Genomic DNA, 21,867 nt, shown 5'->3' with positions numbered 1-21,867 from the left:
TGGGTGGGAGGACATCATGAAGCATGGATAAATTTTAGAGGGTTTAGTGGTGGCAGTGAACATGGGGTCTTTGGTAGGTAGCTGGCGTGATTGAAGACTTTGTGTAAGAATCTTATAGGTAAGGTGAACATATAGCATATATATCATATAAAGTATTATCCATTTGCTCAGAATATCCTTGGTCAAATTCCGTTTCAGAGGCCTGAAGCCCTGCAGTACTCACAATATAGTTATTCTTATAACTATATTCTTATACAATATAAGTTTTTCTTCTCTGGTATGACATTAGCAAGTTGTACCTCAAGTCAGTCCCATCTGTGTGCTTGTTTTTTAGAAAGATAAATTTTGTATCATTGTCACAACTGGGATATATAATATTTATAAAGTTTCATGCAAACTCTTTGTCGAAAAATGGAACCAACCTACTTGTTTAATTAATGTGAAAGATCAGGGAGGGAACTGCTGCTTAAAAATATTCCATATGAGATCATCATGTTTGCCTGAATGTCATCTCTGCTTATCATTTCTAAGAGAGATTAAAAGGAGTTTGTTTCCCCCACTCCAATAAAGCAGACAGTCAATTGAAGGCAAGCCTAGTGCTTACTCTCAAAGAGTTGGAGTACCTTGTTATTCTTCAATATTATGAGAAAATTGATCATCTTTAAAGTGCAGAGTCCAATACAGTGCTATAATCCCTAAATGTCTTGAAATGGTTGAACAATGAAATAACACTGACTGGCCTCCAGGTTTGTTCATTTTCTAAAGATACAGCTTCATTACCTTTTTTCCCAACAAGAATTAGAAGCCAAGCTTAGAGAAGAGTTACTCCTGATTTTGATAATGGTATAAATCATAGTTCATATGCATTATCATATTTAATTCACACTTAATTCTATGAGATAGTTACAATTATCACAATCATTCCTGCCCTTAGACATGAGTAAGAGGTGTACCCAGTCAATGCTCTGAGCCTTAGCAAACACTGCAAATCACAGATATTGATACACAAAGAAAGTTTTTCCATTTCAAGCTAAGATTTTCTTTTATTTTTTTTCTCTTTTATGTTTGAAATTAATTTGACTACACAAGAATTATGGGAAATAAACGCATTAGCCAAAATGGCTGTCCCAGGCCAGAGGATGCTAGGCTGAGTGTGTGTGTGTGCGTGTGCATGTGTTGTCACATTTTCTGCCCTGGGAAACTAGAGAAAGAATTGGTGCTCTTGGTTACATCCAGCTGTCCAGACACCAAAGTGGGTGTCTAGGCAGACTAAGATCCTTACATAGCTGCATTCTCTTCCTCCCTATTTCACTCCCTCTCCTTGGATGGTCTAGTTTTGGTAGATGCTTAGAGTCTTCTGTAAATCCTGAGTCAGAAGGATATCCCTCTGGCACTCCAATCATCAGCCAGGAGGCCTGGGAAGTTTCTACCTTTCTGGCCCCAAAAGATCTATACTCCCACCCAGGCTTTCAGGGAGGCAGGGGCAGGCTCAGGGAGAGCAAAGTGCCTCTGTGGCCTCTGGGTGGTGAGCACATTCTAGAGGAGCAGACTTGAGGAGTAGGGGGGAGGGGGAGGCTGAGTGGAAAACAGGCAGGTAGGGGGCATAGTCTATCTGATAACTTTTAGGTATTTAGACATATGCTATGTTGACCCTCATTTGTCCTTTTGCCTTAGGCTGTGCTAATATTGGGGGAAACCTGTTCTCACTTCTACAGAGGAGCAGACTGAGGCTAAAAGGGATTAAATTAATTGCCCAATGGCTGGTAAATAACAGAGCTGGGATTTGAACACTGATCTGCTGACTTTAGGATATCACATTTTGGGTAGAGTGGAGGCAGTTTATAGGGGGAGCACCTTGAAAAATGTAGGTTTATGTAATAAATGAAACTTCTTGTAGAAGTCTGAGGAGAAAAGCAACATAAGAAAATCTTGTCCTGGAAAGATTTGTCCCCTGGTCTAAAGGCTATTAATCTTAGATGCATAAGAATTGGCCTTGGTTCTTAATCTAAAAATTTCCAGAGGATTGTCTCTTGAAGCTTGATTCACTAAACGTTAATAGTTTTTACACATGTGCACAACACAAAAAATGATCTCAAATTAAGAAGAGTAGGAAATTCAAAGTTAAACCAAGGGGAATAACATTCTTTATTGCAGTACTTCTCAGAGTCTTAGATTTCCTTACTTGGATTTCTATGGAGTAAATAACATACATAACGTCCCCAGACTGCTTGCTGATTGACCTGTTTTTGTGGAGCCCTTTACTGCTGCGGAAGTACTAATTCATAGCCCCTCTCCTGCTGACTCTTCCACCGGAGGCAGTAGAGGGGAGCAGCCCAGTAGCTGCTCTGTCTGACCCATCGTGGCCAAAATTAATGGTTCCCACATCTGACTAGCACTCAGGCCTCTGGCAAGTGAAGGAAAGACTGATCAGCACAGTTCTGCCACGAAACTAGTTTTCAAGTTACAGTGATGGTGCTGATAGCCAAGAGAACTGATCTGAACAAAAATTTAAGAATGCTTGCTTTTGTGGGTTAAGCTTCTAGGCTTTCCACATAAATGGAAAGTAAACTGAAAATGCAGTACCTGTATTTACTTTTATATTTCTGTTTTGGGGAAAATAGGAGAAGAAATGATCATCCAGATAAATTTGGACAAAGTCAGACAAGAAAAGGAAATGAAAATTATTGAGTGTCTGTGCCTGTAGGCGAGTAGTATTAGAAACAAAACATCCACAGCATGGGTGACAGAAGAAAATTATGAGATACAAAGATTTTATATTAAAAAAAAAGCAGTCTTACTGCTGCAGGATAGCAGAAAAGTCTAGAACATGTTATTATGCAATGTGCTTGCAAATGGAAAGGGTAATGAAGGGGTATAAATGGGAGCATTATTGACTAATTTTCATATAAGAAGAATTAGATTAAGAGAATAAGTTACTGCTTCTCTAAAAGGTTTAAAAATAAAGCTACTAGAAGTAGGTATACTACAGACCTCTGGGACAAGAGATAAAGCAAAGAAATATGTGAAATAAGAGCAAGAGAAGATAACAAGATTAGGCTTATGGGAGATTTCAAACTCCTTGTTGTGATGTGTGATTTGTGAAACTTTGAGACAAGTTTAGAATGAGGGAAAAGGACATGATGGATTTTCTAAATAGAGATCATAGATTTTTGTTTTTAACTTGCCAAGCCCCAACTGATAAGGGCTGCCCAACAAAGTTTGGGTAGCATAAAATTTTCAGTCCAGCTATAAATAGGTGTGTAGAATTCCCATACACATCAGTAGAAGTATAAATCAGGACAAACTTTTGTAGAGTAGCATCTGTCCCCCCAAAATATTCATTGTGTTATGCAAATGTACAGCAGTAATCTCTGCCACAACAATCCCCTGAAGAGCTCCCTAACATTCAGTATTATTCTCCAAGTAGTATTAGCTGGCATGTCCGAAGTTCCTCGTGGCAGCTGTGAAGAAGATGAATTCATCCATTCTGGGGAAATCCCCGCTTGGGTATCAAGGTTATGGTCAGTAGGCTTTCCACAAGCTCCTGGATATTAGGAAACAAAGGAATCAAATTAAAAGAACAATGTAAATAGCTTAAAAAGTAAGTAGTTAACCTTGGTATGTGTATATATGTGTAATTATGAATATACTGCTGATTTGTATGTACCTTTTATACAGGTAAGCTTGTTTATTAACAATTCTCTCAGTACAGACTGGTCACATCTTTCAGAATCCTGGGTGGGTGGGAGCCAAATTGCAGCCGTGGTTCACAAATTTATGTCTTCCTCAGCCTCCTTGCATTTTGTTTCTGCTCACTGGGTTGGCTGTCTTTTTCCCTAAAAGATCTAGCTCTGGAAACATCTTGACTCTGTAGCCCTTCAGACTCCTTTTTCATTTTATTTAAGCCTTGATTTTATTGTGCAAATGTTTCTGCTTTTACCACCATTGCTGCTAGACTATTGCTACTGCTAGTCATTTTCATTGAGCTCTGTTTATGCCATTTACTTGTGTTATTCTGTGGAGTTAGAGAGATCTTTGTTTAGTCAGGAAAAATGGGAACTTCTGTCTGTTCCACTAAAATTTTTCTGGCATAAAATTATGAGCTATCAGTGTAACACTTTTTTCACAAATTCAAACATTTAATTGCAAACCACACATGTTCATTGACTGCTTGCTATGGGCCCAATACTAAGTAAAATGCAAGAAGAAAATATGTCTGCCTTCAAAAAACTCATAATCTAGCAGAGAAGCTAGGAAAGAATCAAATAGTGTGAGGGCTATCATAGAGGTGATTGAATGCTCTCCTTGTCCTCTTTGACAGAACACTCTCTTGGTTTTATCCCTGTTTCTCTGCCTTCTGTTTATTTTTATTTTTCCACTGCAAACTTGTACTCTATGACCAACAATTTGGAGTTCCTCTAAGGTTGGTCGTAGCCCTCTTCTCTTCTTACCCTATGTATTCTCTTCCCAAGTTGTTTCTCTGTATCCATGTCTATTATTTTAATTTGTATGCAGAAGACTCATACTTTTTCCCTTTACTAAAAACTCTACTCTGAGTTTCAGACTGCTATATCTTAATTTTTGTATTTGACATCTCTCCAGGGAACCTCAAACTCAATATAATAAAAGACTGAACTCAACATCCAATCCTCTCCCCCTCAAAATCTGATCACCCTCCAGTACCACAATGTCAGTGAACGGTACCAACATCCATTTCCTTGTTCAAGCTAGAAAACTAGGGACTATGCTTTGACATCTCTTTTTATTTGTCTCCAATACTAAATCTATAATTAAGCTCTATTGGTTTTCCTTTCTAAATTTCTCTCACTTGTATTACTATAATAGCCTCCTTTCTCTACTCGCAGATCTATTTTTTCACACTGAAGCCAGAGTGATCCTTTTAAAACTCTAATCTTATCAGAGAATTCCCTTTTAAAATCTTTAATACTTTTCCACTGTTATTATTTTAATAATAACAGTATCAAGATATAATTTACATACCATAAAATTCACCCTTTTTAAAGTATATTAAAGTATATTCACAGAGTTGTGCAATTATCATCACTATCTAATTTTAAAATATCTTTTTCTTCTCAAAAAGGAAACTTGTATCTATTGGCAGTCACACTCCATTCTCCTCTTCCCTCAGCCCCTGACAACTACTAATCTACCTTCTGTCTCTACGGATTTGCCTACTTTGTATATTTCATTAAATTAAATTATACAATCCCATTGCTTTTTGGATAAAGACAAAACTCATAAACCTTGGCTTTAAAACCCTGCAGAGCCTGGTCTCCATTTCTTCTTATGTCTCGTCTCAAACTGTGTTCTCCTTCATCTCTTGAATCCATCACACTGGGCTTCTTTCTTTACTCCTCACTTACCATGCTTGCTTCCTACTGCTAACGGTTTTTGCATGTGTTGTTTTCTCTTTCTCTTCTTATCTAGTAAATTCTGCCTCATTGTTCAACCAAAGCTCAAATGTTAAACTCTTTCAGGATGGACGTTCCTGACCCTTCTGACTATATCAAATCTCCTAAGTACAGGATCTGATGACACAGGGTGCTTCTACTTTACAGCATTTGTCACAGTTGCAATATTCATTTTTCTTTTGTCATTATTTGATTAATGCTTTTTCTTCACTAGTCCAAGCTCTGCTTTAGTATCTAGCACAGTCTGACACATGGTAGGAGCTGATTAATGTTTACTTAATGAATGAAAGAAGTTTGGAATAAAAAGATTTGTAGAAAATAGGTACTGAAGTTGAGTGGACATTAGAAAAAGATGAAAAATGGAATGCAAAATTTGGTAGTGGGAGTATGCAGAAAATATTATCAGAATTGGCTCCTGGAATCCTGGGATATAATTGTAGTTTGTCATTCTGCACCTTCTTGCCTCACCTCCTCAATCTGTAAAGTAAGAATTATATTTTCCTTTTTATGTCCCAGACAAATTCAAAGACTCAAATGAGGTAATGTATTTAAAGAAGGTTTGTAAACCATATATCAGAGTTATTAAATTAAAAAATGTTCTTATTAAATAATCAGGAAATATATACTCGATAATCTTGGTTATTTATAGGATATAAAACTAGATTGTGTGGAAAATAGGAAGAATGATAACTTTTCTCATTTGTGTATGTAATATTTGTCAGTTATAAAGATTAAATCTGTTTTCTTGATTGATAAAAATGTGAAAGACATTTTGCAATTTTATGAAAAAGAGAAGTGATTGGATCTAAAGTAAGAAAGATGACCTATGTGACAACATGACTAAAAGTAGCAAAACAATGAATACTGGCAGAGATCTCTAAGATCACAACTATACCTGAACCAATAAGATGTTCAAGGTGAGTTTGCTGAGTTGGATAATGTGAGATTTAGTTAGGAAGAAAAAACAAAAGCTGTATATGAAAATGGATGTTTCAGTTGAAAACCCTATTTTTGTTTCATATTGTTGATTAAATATATTATACACTGTAATTCAAGTATTCCTCTGAGTTCTATGTGATTAAAAAACATCAGTGGGTTGTGTGGGATAAAAAAATGTTTATGTGCAGACCAATCAGAGTATCCTGGAGAGGAGAAAAATTGGTGTTAGCACTAAATACAGTGCCTGTTTAATAAATGTGTATATAGATATATGTTGATATATATGTTGATATGTCGTTTCTATGGTGTTAATGTTTGATTTGGTTATACATCCTAGGAGCAGAAAGACCATTTATGAACACTTAAATTCCTACTATTATAGAATTTTAGGATAGGTAGGGCCTCAAGCATTATCATGTTACAATCCAAGAAGTATATGTCTCTCTTACAGGTTTATAGCTAGTTGTTAGTGGCAGAAGTAGGACTAGAGCACAGGCATTGAGATTTCCAATCTAATGTTGTTACTTTACTACTGTCACTAAGACAGTAACTTAAATTATCTTATTGGTTCCATCCTATATGTGGCTATCTTTATTTCTAACTCTACATCCAGAGATTGGCTTGTTTACATTTCCACTGACAGGCCATTGTGTAAGGGCATCTAATCTAGTTCCAGCATTATTACCCTTTGAATGTTAGGACTATCAAGATTAATGCCCATTGCGTAATTATTCAGGGTTTTCATGTCTAAGAATTTATAAGAAGCTAGTCTTTAAGTTCACAGAGAAGCCTCTTGGAATGGCAGAACTATGAAAAAGTTAGGGGAGCCAATGTTTAATGCCTGTAAGCATAATAAATGATTTATAAATACAAGTGGGAAATCAAGAATGCACATATATTTGAGTAAAATAAAAAGCATGAAAGAAAAAGACATGGATCAATACAGAGAAAATACTAATACTTAATCTTTTTCAAGTGAAAAAAAGATAACTTAAAAAAGTTTTAATTTGTACATTTGGAGTATTCCATAAAATAGCCTCTTCATAGAATTAAAATTGGCTGGTATGTAAAATAATCAACCAGAGGACAAGTGTTTATTCTAAATTAAAGGTATGATCAGTAAAATAGAAATCAAATAGAAGGGTTAAAGGATAAAGTTGGTAAATTGTTGATAAGGTAGAAGAATAAAGGCAAAGAAAAAGGGAGAGGTATAGAGGGTAATCTAGATGGTCTGATATTTATCTAATAGGATTTACATTAAGAAGAGAACAGAGACAGTGGGTGGGAGGGAATAATACAGAAAGACTGCAGGAAGAGTTGTCAGAGATGAAGAACTTTTAAAAGAGTTGATTAATGACCAAATGGAATGAATGAAGCTGTATACATTCTAGGCCTAACTTAATGAAGGCTTACAATTTAGAATATAAAGAAGACAATCAAGGCTTCCAGGGATTATGAAACAATTTACAAACAGAGGGATGTGAATCTGATTGTTGTCAGACTTCTCACCAGCAATATTTATTAGAGGCCAAGAAGTAAAATTTTGAAATTCTGAACAAAGTTATTTTGAACCTAGAAATCTTACCCCAGCTAGTCTGTCAGTTGAGTGTGAGGGCAAAAGGAAAACATATTAGAACATGAAAGAATGTTACCGTCAACTTCAAAAATAGAGTTAAGAACATATGCCAACAAAACATAAACAGAAATGAAGCAAGCAGACAGCATGGAAATTTAAAAAAATGAGATTGAACTTAGAATACTATAAAAAGAAATGTCAGAATGAAAAATGTGCATCAACTCTAGAAAATATAGCAACAGGCTTCTTTGTGTAATTAATTTCTAAGTTCATACCATTGTGGTTGGAAAAGATACTTGATATGATTTTAATCATCTTAAATTTATTGACTTGTTTTGTAACCTAACCTATGATCTCTCCTGGAAAATGTTCCACATGCACTTGAGAAGCATGTGTACTGTGTACTCTGCTGCTTTTGGATGGAATGTTCTGCATATATCTGTTAAGTTCATCTGGTCTAACATGTCATTTAAGACCAATATTTCCTTATTGATTTTCTGTCAGAATAATATATCCATTGATGTAATTGGGGTATTAAATCCCCTGCTATTACTGTATTGTATTTATCATGTACTTAATTACACAAAGCAAATTGGAAAATTCATAAATATGTGGAGAATTAAGCAGCATACTATTGAACAACCAACAGGTCAAAGAAGAAACAAAAAGAGAAATTTAAAAATACCTTGAGACAAATGAAAATGGAAATACAGGTTTCCCCCAGTTTTCAAAAGTTTACTTTATTCCACTTCACTTTTATGAAAGACCTACATTAGTTTTTGTTTCGCTAACAGAAAGAAATCTGAAGAGGATTTTTGCTCTTACAAAAAAAAAATAATTGTTTCTTTGCTTTATGCTGTTTTAGCATATGAAAGCTTTCGTAGGAATGCTCTAGTTTTGAATAGCAGGAGAAATCTGTATAACATACCAAAATTTGTGGAATGCAGGAAAAACTACATTTTAAGTTCCAAGAGGGAAATTGATAGTAATAAATACCTCAAGAAATGCCTCAAATAAACAACCTAAACTTACAATTTACAAGGAACTAGAAAAAGAAGAACAAACGAAGCCCAAACTTAGAAGAAGGAAGGAAATAACAAAGGTTAGAGCAGAAGTAAATGACATAGAGACTAAAAAGGCTATAGAGAAGATCAAGAAAACTAAGAACTAGTTTCTCAGAAAAGATAAACAAAGTTGGCAAGCCTTTAGCTAGACTTACCAAGAAAAATAGAGAAAGGACTCAAGTCAAATCAAAATGGAAGAGGAGATACTACAGCTGATACCACAGAAATACAAAGAGTGATAAGAGACTTCTATGAACAATTATATGCCAACAAATTAGACAACCTAGAAGAAATGGATAAATCACTGAAAACATAGAACCAACAAGACTGAATCTTGATGAAATAAAAAAGTCTTAAGAGACTAATTACTAGTAAGGAGATTGAACCAATAATCAAAAACCTCTGAACAAACAAAAGTCCAGGACCAGGCAGCTTCACTGCTGAATTTTACCAATCATTACAGAAAAATTAATACCAATCCTTCTTAAACATTTCCAAAAAATAAAAGAGGAAAAAATGCTTCTGAACTCATTTTATGAGGTCAGCATTCTCCTGATACCAAAATCAGTCAAGGACACCACCAGAAAACAGAATTACAGGCCAATATCACTGATGAATATAGATGAAAAAATCCTCAACAAGTTATAAGCAAATTTTACTGAATTCAAAAATACAGTAAAAGGATCATACATCATGAAAAAATGGGATTTATTCCAGGGATGCAAGAATGGTTCACCATCTGCAGATCAGTCAGTATGATACATCACGTTAACGGAATGAAAGATAAAAATCTTATGATCATCTCAATAGTTGCAGGAAAAGCACTTAACAAAATCCAATATCCATTTATAATAAAAACTCTCAACAAAGCAGGTATAGAGGGAACATACCTCAACATAATAAAGTCCATATATGACAAGCCCTCAGATAATATCACACTTAATGGCAAAAAGCTGAAAACTTTTTCTATAAGATCAGAAACAAGACAAGGATACCCACTCTTGTCACTTTCATTCAACAGAGTGTCGGAAGTCTTAACCACTACAATCAGACAAGAATAAGAAATAAAGGGAATCTAAATTGGAAAAGGAGAAGTAAAATGGTCACTGATGACTCAGTCACAAAGCTTCTGGAAATAATAAGTGAATTCAGTAAGGTTGTAGGATACAAAATCTATACTTAAAAATTTGTTGCATTTTGATACACTAATAATAAACTATCAGAAAGAGAAATGAAGAAAACAATTTCATCAAAAAGAATAAAATACCTAGGAATAAATTTAGCTAAGGAGGTGAATGACCTGTACATTAAAACTATAAGACATTAATGAAAGAAATTGAAAAAGACACAAATAAATGGAAAGATATTTCATGTTCATGGACTGGAAGAATCAATACTACTGTTAAAATGTTCATACTACCCAAACAATCTATAGAGTCAATGCAATCTGTATCAAACTTCCAGGGCTTCCCTGGTGGCGCAGTGGTTGAGAGTCCGCCTGCTGATGCAGGAGACACGGGTTCGTGCCCTGGTCTGGGAAGATACCACATGCCGCGGAGCAGCTGGGCCCGTGAGCCATGGCCGCTGAGCCTGCGCGCCCGGAGCCTGTGCTCCACAATGGGAGAGGCCACAACAGTGAGAGGCCCGCGTACCGCAAAAAAATAAATAAATAAAAACAAATAAGTAAAATTCCAGTGGCATTTTTCACAGAGATAGAAAAAATAATCCTCAGATTTGCATGGAACCATGTAAGAACTTGAATAGCCAAAGCAATCTTTAGAAAAAGAACAAAGCTGGAGGCATCACACTCCTTAATTATTTCGAACTATATTTTAAAGCTATAGTAATTAGCTTTACTATGGTGTTGCATAAAAACAGACACATAGGCCAATGGAACAGAATAGAGAGCCCAGAAATAAACCCATTCATATATGGCCAATTAATTCACAACAAAGAAGCCAAGAATATATTATGGGGAAAGAACAGTCTCTTTAATAAATAGTGCTGGGAAAACTGGACAGCCACAAGCAAAAGAATGAAACTTGACCATTATCTTACACCATATACAAAAATTAACTCAAAATGGATTAAAGACTTAAACCTGAAAATTTAAGACTCCTAGAAGGAAACATAGGTAGTAAGCTCCTTGACATAGGTCTTGGTGGTGAGTTTTTGAATCTGACATCAAAAGAATAAGCAACAGAGTAAAAAGAAACAAGTGAGACTACATCATACTAAAAAGCTTCTGCACAGCAAAGGAAACCATCAAAAGATGGTTTCTTTTTTCTTTTCCTGTGAAAAGATGACCTACTGAATGAGAAAAAATATTTGCAAATCATGTATCTGATAAGTGGCTAATATCCAAAATATATTAAAAACTCATACAACTCATTAGCAAACAAACAATTAAATTAAAAATGGGCAGAAGATCTGAATAGATATTTTTCCATAGAAGATACACAGATAGCCAACAGGTACATGAAAAGATGCTCAAAATTATTAATCATTGGGGAAATGCAAATCAAAACCACAATGATATCACCTCACACCTGTTAGCATGGCTATTATCAAAAAGACAAGAAATAACCAGTGCTGGCAAGGATGTGGAGAAAAGGGAATTCTTGTGCACCGTTGGTGGGAACGTTAATTGGTACCATCACTATGGAAAATAGTGTGAAGTTTCCTCAAAAATAGAACCACTATATGATCCAGCAATTCCACTGCTAAGTATTTATCTGAAGAAAACAAAAACACTAACTTGAAAAGATACATGCACCCCAATGTTCATTGCAGCATTATTTACAATAGCCAAGATATGGAAACAATCTAGAGTCCATCAATGGATGAATGGATAAGAAATTATATATGTATCGTATATATATTATATATATATGGCATACATATACAGTATATTATATTGTCTATATAAAAAATGGAAAAAAATGAAATTTTCCACTTGCAATATATGAATGGACCTCAAGGGCATTCATTATGTTAAGTGAAATGAGTCAGACAGAAAAAGACAAATACCGTATGATCTCTCTTGCAAGCATGCGGAATCTAAAAACAAACAAACAAATAAAACCCAAGTTTATAGATACGGAGAACAGATGGGCAGTTGTCAGAGGCAGGGAGTGAGGGGTGGGAAAAGTGGGTACAGGGGGTCTAAAAGTAAAAAAAAAGACAAATGAGGTTCTGTCAGGATTAAAGTTTATCATATCTTTAATTTCCATGTATAAATACATAGGGAGAAACAGGTTTTATACCCAATGGGGAAAAGAAATAAAGAATTTTCATTACTGAAACATTATTAATCTGGTCTCTGTGTGAAGTGAGGCTGCAGTGATACCACACAGGGCAATACCATGTGGCCTCATCACATGAGTGAAAAAAGAAAAGATAGCAGTAGGATTCTAAGAATATTGTTTTCAAGAAAAAAAAATTCATTCAACATATTTAATTGATTAAGAAGCTGGATGACTTAGTTGTTTGGCCAAGGAGGGAGACATTTATTTGGTAAACAAGAAAATAAATGAGAGAGTGGGTGGGGAGAAACATTATGCTTTCAAAGGAAATCAAGCAAAGGGCTAACAAAAAATTCACCTTAGATATAGAAAGCAAATTGAGTAACTAAGAGTTTAAAATAAATAACTGATTTGACCACGAGCCTTTAATATTTTCCTTCCAGAGGCAGTGGCTTTCTGAATAAAATTACTTGTCTTTTTATAATTTACCCAGTCAGTATACTGGGTTCTGTAGTGAATAATATTCACATAATGATAATATTAATGGTTTTCAATTTTTAGAATTGAAACTTAATTTTAGTTATAAAACCATGAGATTTAATTATAGTCGTATAAAAGAATATAAATGTTATAAACTTTGATAGTGGAAAAGCAATGGTACATGATGACAAAAGCTGGCCAGTTGAAGCATGGGAGGGACAACTAGAGAGTGATGTAGCAGTGATAATTTCTTCATTGTCTAGAGTAGAGAGCTAAATGAGTCTGTCTTAAGTTCTATCTCGGTTCAGGGGCTAGCTTGGTCATTAACTACTTCAAAATTCAGATCAGGTAAAAATCACTCTGTGATAACATTTCAAGCATAAAATAAAGATTTTGGAGTATATAATACCCATGGTCATTGAAATAATATCTCAATTTTAGACATATACTTTTAAATAGCAATCTGAGGTGAAAAAGAAAAATCTCTAAATAAAAATTTAAAGCTAACAAACTGACTAGTACTCCTAAAAATACTGGAAAAATACTTAAAATGTTATATATATATATATATAAAATAGTGTGTATGAGACTGATAACAAAGTGTACTTGAAGTATTTGTCAAAGAAGACAATATTATAACCATAGAAGCTAACATTCATTGAGCATCTGGGTGCTAGCTACGTTGTAAGTAAATAATATATATGACACAGAATAAATGCACGTTCATAGTTGTCACCAGAATTTGAAAGAATGTAAGTGAACACCTGTAAAGAAGCGGTGTGTGGTTTATGCAAGGTGTTTATGATTCAGAAGAAAATGAATTTAAAAAATAAGTTGGAAAAATATTGACTTTGTGGAAAACCCTTTCCTTGACAGCATAAACACAATAGGAAATATTCAGGAGGATTATAGGAGCAGAGAAGAGAAGTGACACTACAGAAGCACACCAATGAGATGACAGATAAGGGATGACGGTAGGATCAAATTACCATAGTGTTTACATTCAGATTCCCTCTGGCTATGTTTAAAAAAGTTAAGTAAGTGTTTTTTAAAATGTTTTTAATGTAAATATTTATACTGTGACAGAAATTACATCTTTGGTAACCATTTAAAATTCAGATAGAAAAAATACGAAGTCAGTTGCATGTTTGAGGGAATGTGAAATTATTCAGTATTATGTGGGGTAACACAGGCAAATGTGTGAAGATCAGTTCAATAGTTAACCTTTAATTTCTCTTCCAATTCTTAAATTCTGTGATTCAAGGCACATTTATTTAAGAATACATAAACAAACTCTTAACAGTTTAAAAATGTATATTTTCTTCTTTGATCTCATATTTCCATTATATTTCTCCAATAAACTTTTACTCTAATATAATATACTTTTATACTTCTGAAAGTCTTGTATTTGTCACCTATCATATTTCTCTGCAACAAGCAAATTTGTCTGTATAAATTAGAATTTAATTAAAAAAATTTTTCTGGCCATAAGGCTCTAAGTGTTAAAAAATTCTTCTAGATTGAATTTCATGAAAATTATTATTACTACCCAATTGATCAAAAAATCATACTATAAATTTTAATACTTATTAAATGCAAAAAGCAAAATATTACTGAAAATTAATCTCTTAATAAGGCTAGCTTATTTTTTCCTGGATGAATATTAGTTTTAATGTAATTGAGGCAAAGTTCAATATCAATTATATTTATATTTTTATATTTTATATATATGTAAACACTGAGAAAACATTATAAATAAGATAAAAATGGAAGTTTTAGTATAGTAATGTCACTCAATTCTTTGAGTTCTTTCTGAGTTCTGTGCCAAAAATTCATATAGTGATCTATCATCAAAAATGTTTATATTAATCTACGAGCTGACAATTTAATTATGTTCTCTTCAGTTTTGATCCTGACTTTCAAAAGGATTTGTCACCCTGTCATTAGAGTCATTTTCTTTCTCAATTTATAGCCAGTACACCAAAAAGGCTTTACTGAGATGTATTCAATCACTATTATTATTAATTCTGATGCACATTTACCAATAAACAGTTTTGATAAAACACTTTCTTTTCATGCACTTTAAATATACTATTGTTAAAATCTCAGAGCTACAGAATTAACTAATTTATGGGAAATATTTAAGTTGCTTATTTGGCAAAGCCAGTTCTGAAATCAAATCAATCAGCCGAATCAGATTTACTGTCAGAAAAAGTCTGACTTCACTTCTCAATTCAATTACACGTGTTAATACATGTCTTCATGAAATCCTCTCACATCTGAATTCTAATTCTGAGAGAGATAGTCATAGCAGTGAGCCCTACCAAGACTTTATTGCTTGGATGGAAAAAAATGTATAAAAAAGTAGAAAAAAAATTTACTGGTCCCAGACAAGCATACCTCTAGAATTTATGGAAGCCTGGCTCCAAGAGTTGGGAGAAAAAAAAGAGATAGGCACATCACAAAACCAGATACTCTTAAAGGGAGATGAGGTCCTCTAGAAAGGAACGATGTGAAAATCTGATAGTAAAATTGCTAATTATCCTTAGAAGAAAAATAAAGGGGAGACAACCAAAGAAATCAATGACACTTCACAGAAAATGCTGTGATGATTCAGGTTCTAAGGGACCCCGAAGATGGAGTGCCACATGCATGTTAAAGAATGGCAGAAGTCTGAAAGAATATGAAAGCAGGCAAAAGGCTAGAATAGTAGAGAATTATAAAAGACTGCTACAGAGGGCAGGGAGCGAGATGGACAAGGGTGAGGCAGCCCACTGTTTTCCTAGGTGGTGTGTTACTCAAGATGGTAGATACTTCTCTACTCAACATATTCAAGATTGCTCTTGAAAATTAGTTTTCCAACTGGAAAAGTAGAATTAAAGTCTGAAATATATGATGAAACAATAAATGAGACTGGTCACCTTTATACAAAAATCATCTTAATTCCAATAAGTGACCTTATAGTCTATTGAAAGGACTTGTAAACATAGTTGCAGAATATCTATCAGCAATATTTAACAGTCATGATTAATTGGGAGACAACACACGAAGAGACTGATACTTTTCTAAAAAGGTATATAAAAAAGTCTTAAAAACTGAGTGTTGATATACTTAATGTCAATGCTAAAAACTGTCTAGAGGGCTTCCCTGGTGGCGCAGTGCTTGAGAGTCCTCCTGCCGATGTAGGGGACACGGGTTCGTGCCCCGGTCTGGGAAGATCCCACATGCCACGGAGCGGCTGGGCCCGTGAGCCATGGCCACTGAGCCTGCGCGTCCGGAGCCTGTGCTCCGCAACGGGAGAGGCCACAACAGTGAGAGGCCCGCATAACACACACACAAAAAAGAAAAAAACAACTGTCTAGAGCTAAAAACTATTATAAATAGTCTACTAAAGATCTCTTAGAAAAATGTTCTTCTCTCTCTCTCTCCCTGTCTCTTTCTCTCTCTCTCTAGGACTAGTCAGAATCTCCAGGTAAAAAACAAAGGGAAACAGATGTCAAGTCAAAATAAGAAAAATTTCCGTAAGATTTACAGTGGTCCAAACCTGAACCAACATCACAATCATGCTCTCAATGCCTGCAGTGGAGAGACTGAAGCAAGGTCATCATCATAGTCAGAAGGGCAATTGAGGGGATTCTTTTGGGGTGGGATTGGATTTAGGTGATCTCAGATTTTGGCTCCAATTGTTAGTTCCTTAGAATTCTATTCATCTGTCTTGGGTGAATGGAATAGACCTGATTAAAAAGCACACATTTCTTTGAATGCTTTCTAGGTTTCTCCATTAGCACTTAGCAAGAGATGGTGTGAGTTAGTAGTTCCAGAGGAGTGTGGAAGAACACATGTGCGTCATTGGTGAGGGTAGGGATGGAGAAGGAACTGCTCTCTACTAACCTGGGCTGTGTGGATCATCAGTGGGATCTACGGGGAAAACCAATGGGCGGCAGGGCCTAGATTCTCTGGGGTTAAGATTTATCTGCCTCACATAGGGTCTCTGGCAGGACCCTGCTGTTTTTGTGGATTTGGAGGCCGAGGACAGTTTGGGAAATACCTGAATCATTGACAAAATCTCCCCTTTTTTGTTCGCTGCTCTTGTGTTTACCCCTCACTCCAGCTGAAAATAAAAAGTCAGTTCTGTGTTTCATTGATCATTCCTTGTGCAGAGAGACCTATATTGGCCTCATCCCCACTGTGTTTATGGTCTTCAGTTTCTGCCTTTTGGGAAAAGAGGGACTCTCCAGCTTCCCTCCACATTTTGATTATATGCAGTTGTAGAAATTCATTAGTTTTCCATGGGAAAAATTATTTGAAAATTATAAGCCTTGTTAAAAGCAGATATGGAGTAGCTTATAAGAAAGCTCTAAGGGGTGTGTGTGTGTCTGTGTGTGTCTGTGTGTCTGTGAATATTGAGATGAATAGTTTCAGGCGTTCATTGAAGTGAAGCTGCATTTTTGTGTGTGCGACAGACCCTACTCAGCAATCTCTTAGCTTCCTTTTACTTACAAACCAAAAGCTTCAGCTGTTTTATTAAAGACTGGGTGTCAAAGCTGGAGTGCTTTGCCAACACAGACATCAAAGGGTCCTAAGTGTACTTTCCCCCATATGTTTTAGATAGTTTTTCCCTTCATGCCTGATATCAGTCAGAGAGGGTGCTAGAATGTGGTACCTCACACCTTCAAGATTAAACACCTTCTCAGCTGGTATTTCTGTTTCGACTTCATTTCCTGCCACCTTCTATCATAAGCACCTTGCACCATGTCATGGTTCTGTCTAAACAACAAGACTATGTTTTTCAAAAGCATTTTTCTGCAAATAAGTAGTCTCTGCCTTGCCTTTGACGTGAGCTTAGTTGCTGGATGAATTGCTTTGTTGGACAGTGAGATAAGATTATAATAGAGTCTGTAATAACGATGCCAATCACGAATGGCAGGAAGGCTGTTATTCTTGGACTGTTGTATTTGTAAATCATGCTAGATTTCCCACGCCTTAATCTAAAAATGCCACCTTGTCAGTGGTAGAGGCTTACATTTTTAGTTCCCAAGAAAAGTATTTCATAAAGAACTTTCTTTTCTTCTTCATTGTGTAATAAAAAAGTTCCAGGAAAGATTCATATTATCTAAAGAATCACTCAGGTGGCATTTTCACTTCTGTACCTAACCCTGTATGAGTCAGGCAGTTACTACATTCTCTTATGTGTAGAATGATTCTTACTTGTATTGGAGGTTGTTGTTGTTTTGCTTTAGTTTTCTTTTTGCTTGAATTGGAAGCACATGTTCTAAGATGGGCTAAGGAGTGTGTTTGGGAGCTCTGTGGCCAGGGGACAGACCTCTAAGGAGGAAGAGGCAGGTTGGAGGACTAGTTCGGCATCAGGAATCAGCCCTTCAAAATAGGAAGACTTGAAGTTAGGTATTAAAAAAGAAAGAAAAAGGGAAGTGTTTCCAAACATTCTATACATCTTCATGGAGTTGATGTGTTCTTAAGGGTAAAACACCAAACAGAATAAATCAGATTTTGTGTTTCATTTGCCTTATATTTTCAGACACGTTTCATTTTTTTATCCTGAGAAGATAGCTTCTTATATTTTGGTTTAAAATTTTTCTGTCCCTTTGCTAAACACCCCAGTGACTAAAAAGCAGAATAGTCACCACTTTGTAGCTATAAAGGGACTGTGGACTGTTCCTCTATAAGAAAATGACCTATTTCAAAGTATGTAATTGTGAATTTAAGAATCTAAAAGCCAGAAATAGTAGCTAATATTTTGTAAGTAACCACTTAAATGAATCAATATTTAAGGGGACACTTTAGGAAAATTATAAGGAAATTATAGGCAAATTTGGATTTAGAAAGAACATCAGATTATTTCACTCTATCATGGCAGTTGAAAGATAAACAAAATGAGGCTGAGAGAAATTAAAAATGTGTCGTAAATATTGTTGAATGAGCTAGCTGTGAAATCCTGGTCTCTTGAATGTCATTTCTGGAGCTCTCTTAAATATGCTTGGTATCTCCTATAATATAAGTATTCATAACCAAATCTACCTATTTCGAAATACAAGATTATTTTCCAAACCAGAAAAATGTCTTTAATCGTAAATTGTCAATTGTAATAAAGTAGCAAAAAAACCTAAAATATGACGAACTTCCTAGATCAAAAAAGAAGTTCCAGGGCTTCCCTGGTGGCGCAGTGGTTGATAGTCCACCTGCCAATGCAGGAGACACGGGTTCGTGCCCCGGTCTGGGAGCATCCCACATACTGCGGAGCAGCTGGGCCCGTGAGCCATGGCCACTGAGCCTGCGCGTCCAGAGCCTGTGCTCTGCAACGGGAGAGGCCACAGCAGTGAGAGGCCCACGTATCGCCAAAAAAAAAAAAAGAAGTTCCAAAAGGTTAAACTCATTTGAAAGAATAGCATGTTATAAAAGGATTTATTATATATCATAAATTTTAATTATAAAACACTTTCACAGATGTTTTATGTATCCTTTGTTTAAAAAAACCTGTGAGGTGATTGACTATTAACTGTGTTTTGCAGATAAGAATCCTGAAGCTCAAAATTGAAGAGGTACATCTGAGACAGCAGGATTGGGTAGTAGGTCCAGGTCTTCTGATGGCAAATCCCAGCGCTCTTGTCACTACCTCCTAGTTTGTTCCTCAGTGGATAATAGACCCACTCTTCTTCACCTGCATTCATTATCTCTCAAATTTCATTCCAGTTCAGGAAATAATAATGAGCATTTTTTAAAACCAAAGAGGTTGTAGTAGGGAATTTCCAAAATAATGTTGCAGCTGAGGAAATACACCTAGAAAGACTAGTTAGAAGGGCAGCATGCTGGACGTTGGGATGGGTAGGGGCAGCTGGCATGCTCCAGCCACCTCCTCCTGGCTCTCAAGAGACAATTGTTAAATTTACAGTGATTTTGCTGTTTGTTAAATAGCCATTATTAAAAATGAAATTGCATAAACTTATAACTGAGCATTATGTTAAAAACAAATATAGTAAATATGAAAGACTTGTCACTTCTTAATTATTTTATTGCATTTTACTATTATCTATGTGGTTTTTTTTTTTTGTTTTTTGTGGGTTTTTTTGCGGTACGCAGGCCTCTCACTGTTGTGGCCTGTCCCGTTGCGGAGCACAGGCTCCGGACGTGCAGGCTTAGCGGCCATGGCTCACGGGCCCAGCCGCTCCGTGGCATGTGGGATCTTCCCAGACCCGTGTCCCCTGCATCGGCAGGCGGACTCTCAACCACTGTGCCACCAGGGAAGCCCTATGTTGTTGATGTTATTTACATGTCTGGTATCTGTATGGTAGAAATGCTGTGTAATGCCATCTGCTCTTCCCAGTCCTGCACTGGTAGTTTGGAATCAACTATGGTGGAAATATTTATACCATGACAATCACAAATGCTAAAAGGTTATTGATTTGTTCATTGTCTAGACTTTAAAATATTAATATTTTTCATATTAGTAATGCAGATTAAATTTTAAATTGTTTTGTATCTGCAGCTGTTACATTGTAAATAGCACATAAAATTGAGAAAATATTCTTTTAGTGTTTGAAAACTGCTATCCGATTTAGCAAAGAAATTACTCATGTCATTGAAAACGAAATGACGTCTGACAGACATCCTTGTTGTTTTACTTTAGACTCACCCTATAATATAAAAAATATATATATCAGCCAACATCTATGTCAGAACTACACTCATTTGTCAATGAGTGGACATTGACATGAGGACTTCTTTTTTGAATCAGATTGTAATCAAACATTTATCCGTAGTCCAATTTTGTGGCATTATTGTTGGGAACAGAATGAAAATGAAACTGATGGTGGATTTTATAGGAAACAGCAAGCCGCACTGAAGTCATTGGAATGGAATTTACAATGATGATTATTATATATTTTATCGTTATTTGCAAATCATGTTGCTATATGTTTTTTTTTTTTTTTTTCGGTACGCGGGCCTCTCACTGCTGTGGCCTCTCCCATTGCGGAGCACAGGCTCCGGACGCACAGGCTCAGCGGCCATGGGTCACGGGCCCAGCCGCTCCGCGGCATGTGGGATCTTCCCGGATCGGGGCACGAACCCATGTCCCCTGCTTTGGCAGGCGGACTCCCAACCACTGCGCCACCAGAGAAGCCCTGCTATATGTTTTTAAAGCAGTGAAATTTATAATAATTTTTTTTCTTGGAGAGTCAGTTGTTGAACCCTTGTCAGCACACCATGGATAGAGGGCATGGTTTGTTGGAAAGATTAGTGCTCTTTGCAGACGAGAATGCAAGAGAAATCCATTCTTGTCCCTTTGTAGTTTTCTTTCAACACGAGCTCTAAGTCTAAATAATGATCCCAGTTTTATGTAATAGACCTCTGTGACCTTTTCCTATATTGTATGGGGAGGGTCTCTTTTCTATTTGTAGCATCACAACTTCAAATTCCAGAATGCATTTTACATTGTAAAAAGTAACCAACTTACACAGACAAATGGAGGATACAAAAGCTATCATTAGTTGTAGGGAAACTTCTGGTGTTGGCCCCAATATTCTATCTCAGCTCTGTCCTTTATTTCACTTTCCTAGTACCCAGTACCCCGTACAATGATTCTACCTTCTGGAAATAAAACCCAAAGCTCTGGTGCATTTTTGGTCCTTTACTCCATTGATGTGACTTCTCCAGAATCAGTCATAATTTATCTGTCTTTTATTCTATCCCCTTGGAGCTCTGCATTATATTATGTTACTGCAATAATAGTGGCCAAGGAGTTACTGCTATCCCATCTTCGAGTAATACATATTTACATTAACACATACTAATTCTCTGGGAATTCTTTAACCCCAATGGATAACTCAAGGGCTGGGATTCTAAGAATTGTGGCATAATGGTAGTTAGTGGTGGTGGATATTCAATAAGTAATTGTGGATTGATTGATAGGATTCCCTTCTAGACTCTTTCAGTCATACCAATTCCAACTTCTCCTGCACTGACAGGCAAATTAGTCTTATGATCCCTTCTTCTCCTTTTTATTGACTTTTGATTTCAAATTAATTTATATAAAATCTAAAATTACAGATTGAACATCTACTAGTTTTCTCATAAAGCTATCTTTGGTTTTAGAACTGGCTTGCTTTGCCATTCAT

The sequence above is a fragment of the Phocoena sinus genome, chromosome 12 (genome assembly GCF_008692025.1).
Source record: "Phocoena sinus isolate mPhoSin1 chromosome 12, mPhoSin1.pri, whole genome shotgun sequence".
Lineage (NCBI taxonomy): Eukaryota > Metazoa > Chordata > Mammalia > Artiodactyla > Phocoenidae > Phocoena > Phocoena sinus.
Note: the sequence above shows the minus strand (reverse complement) of the source record.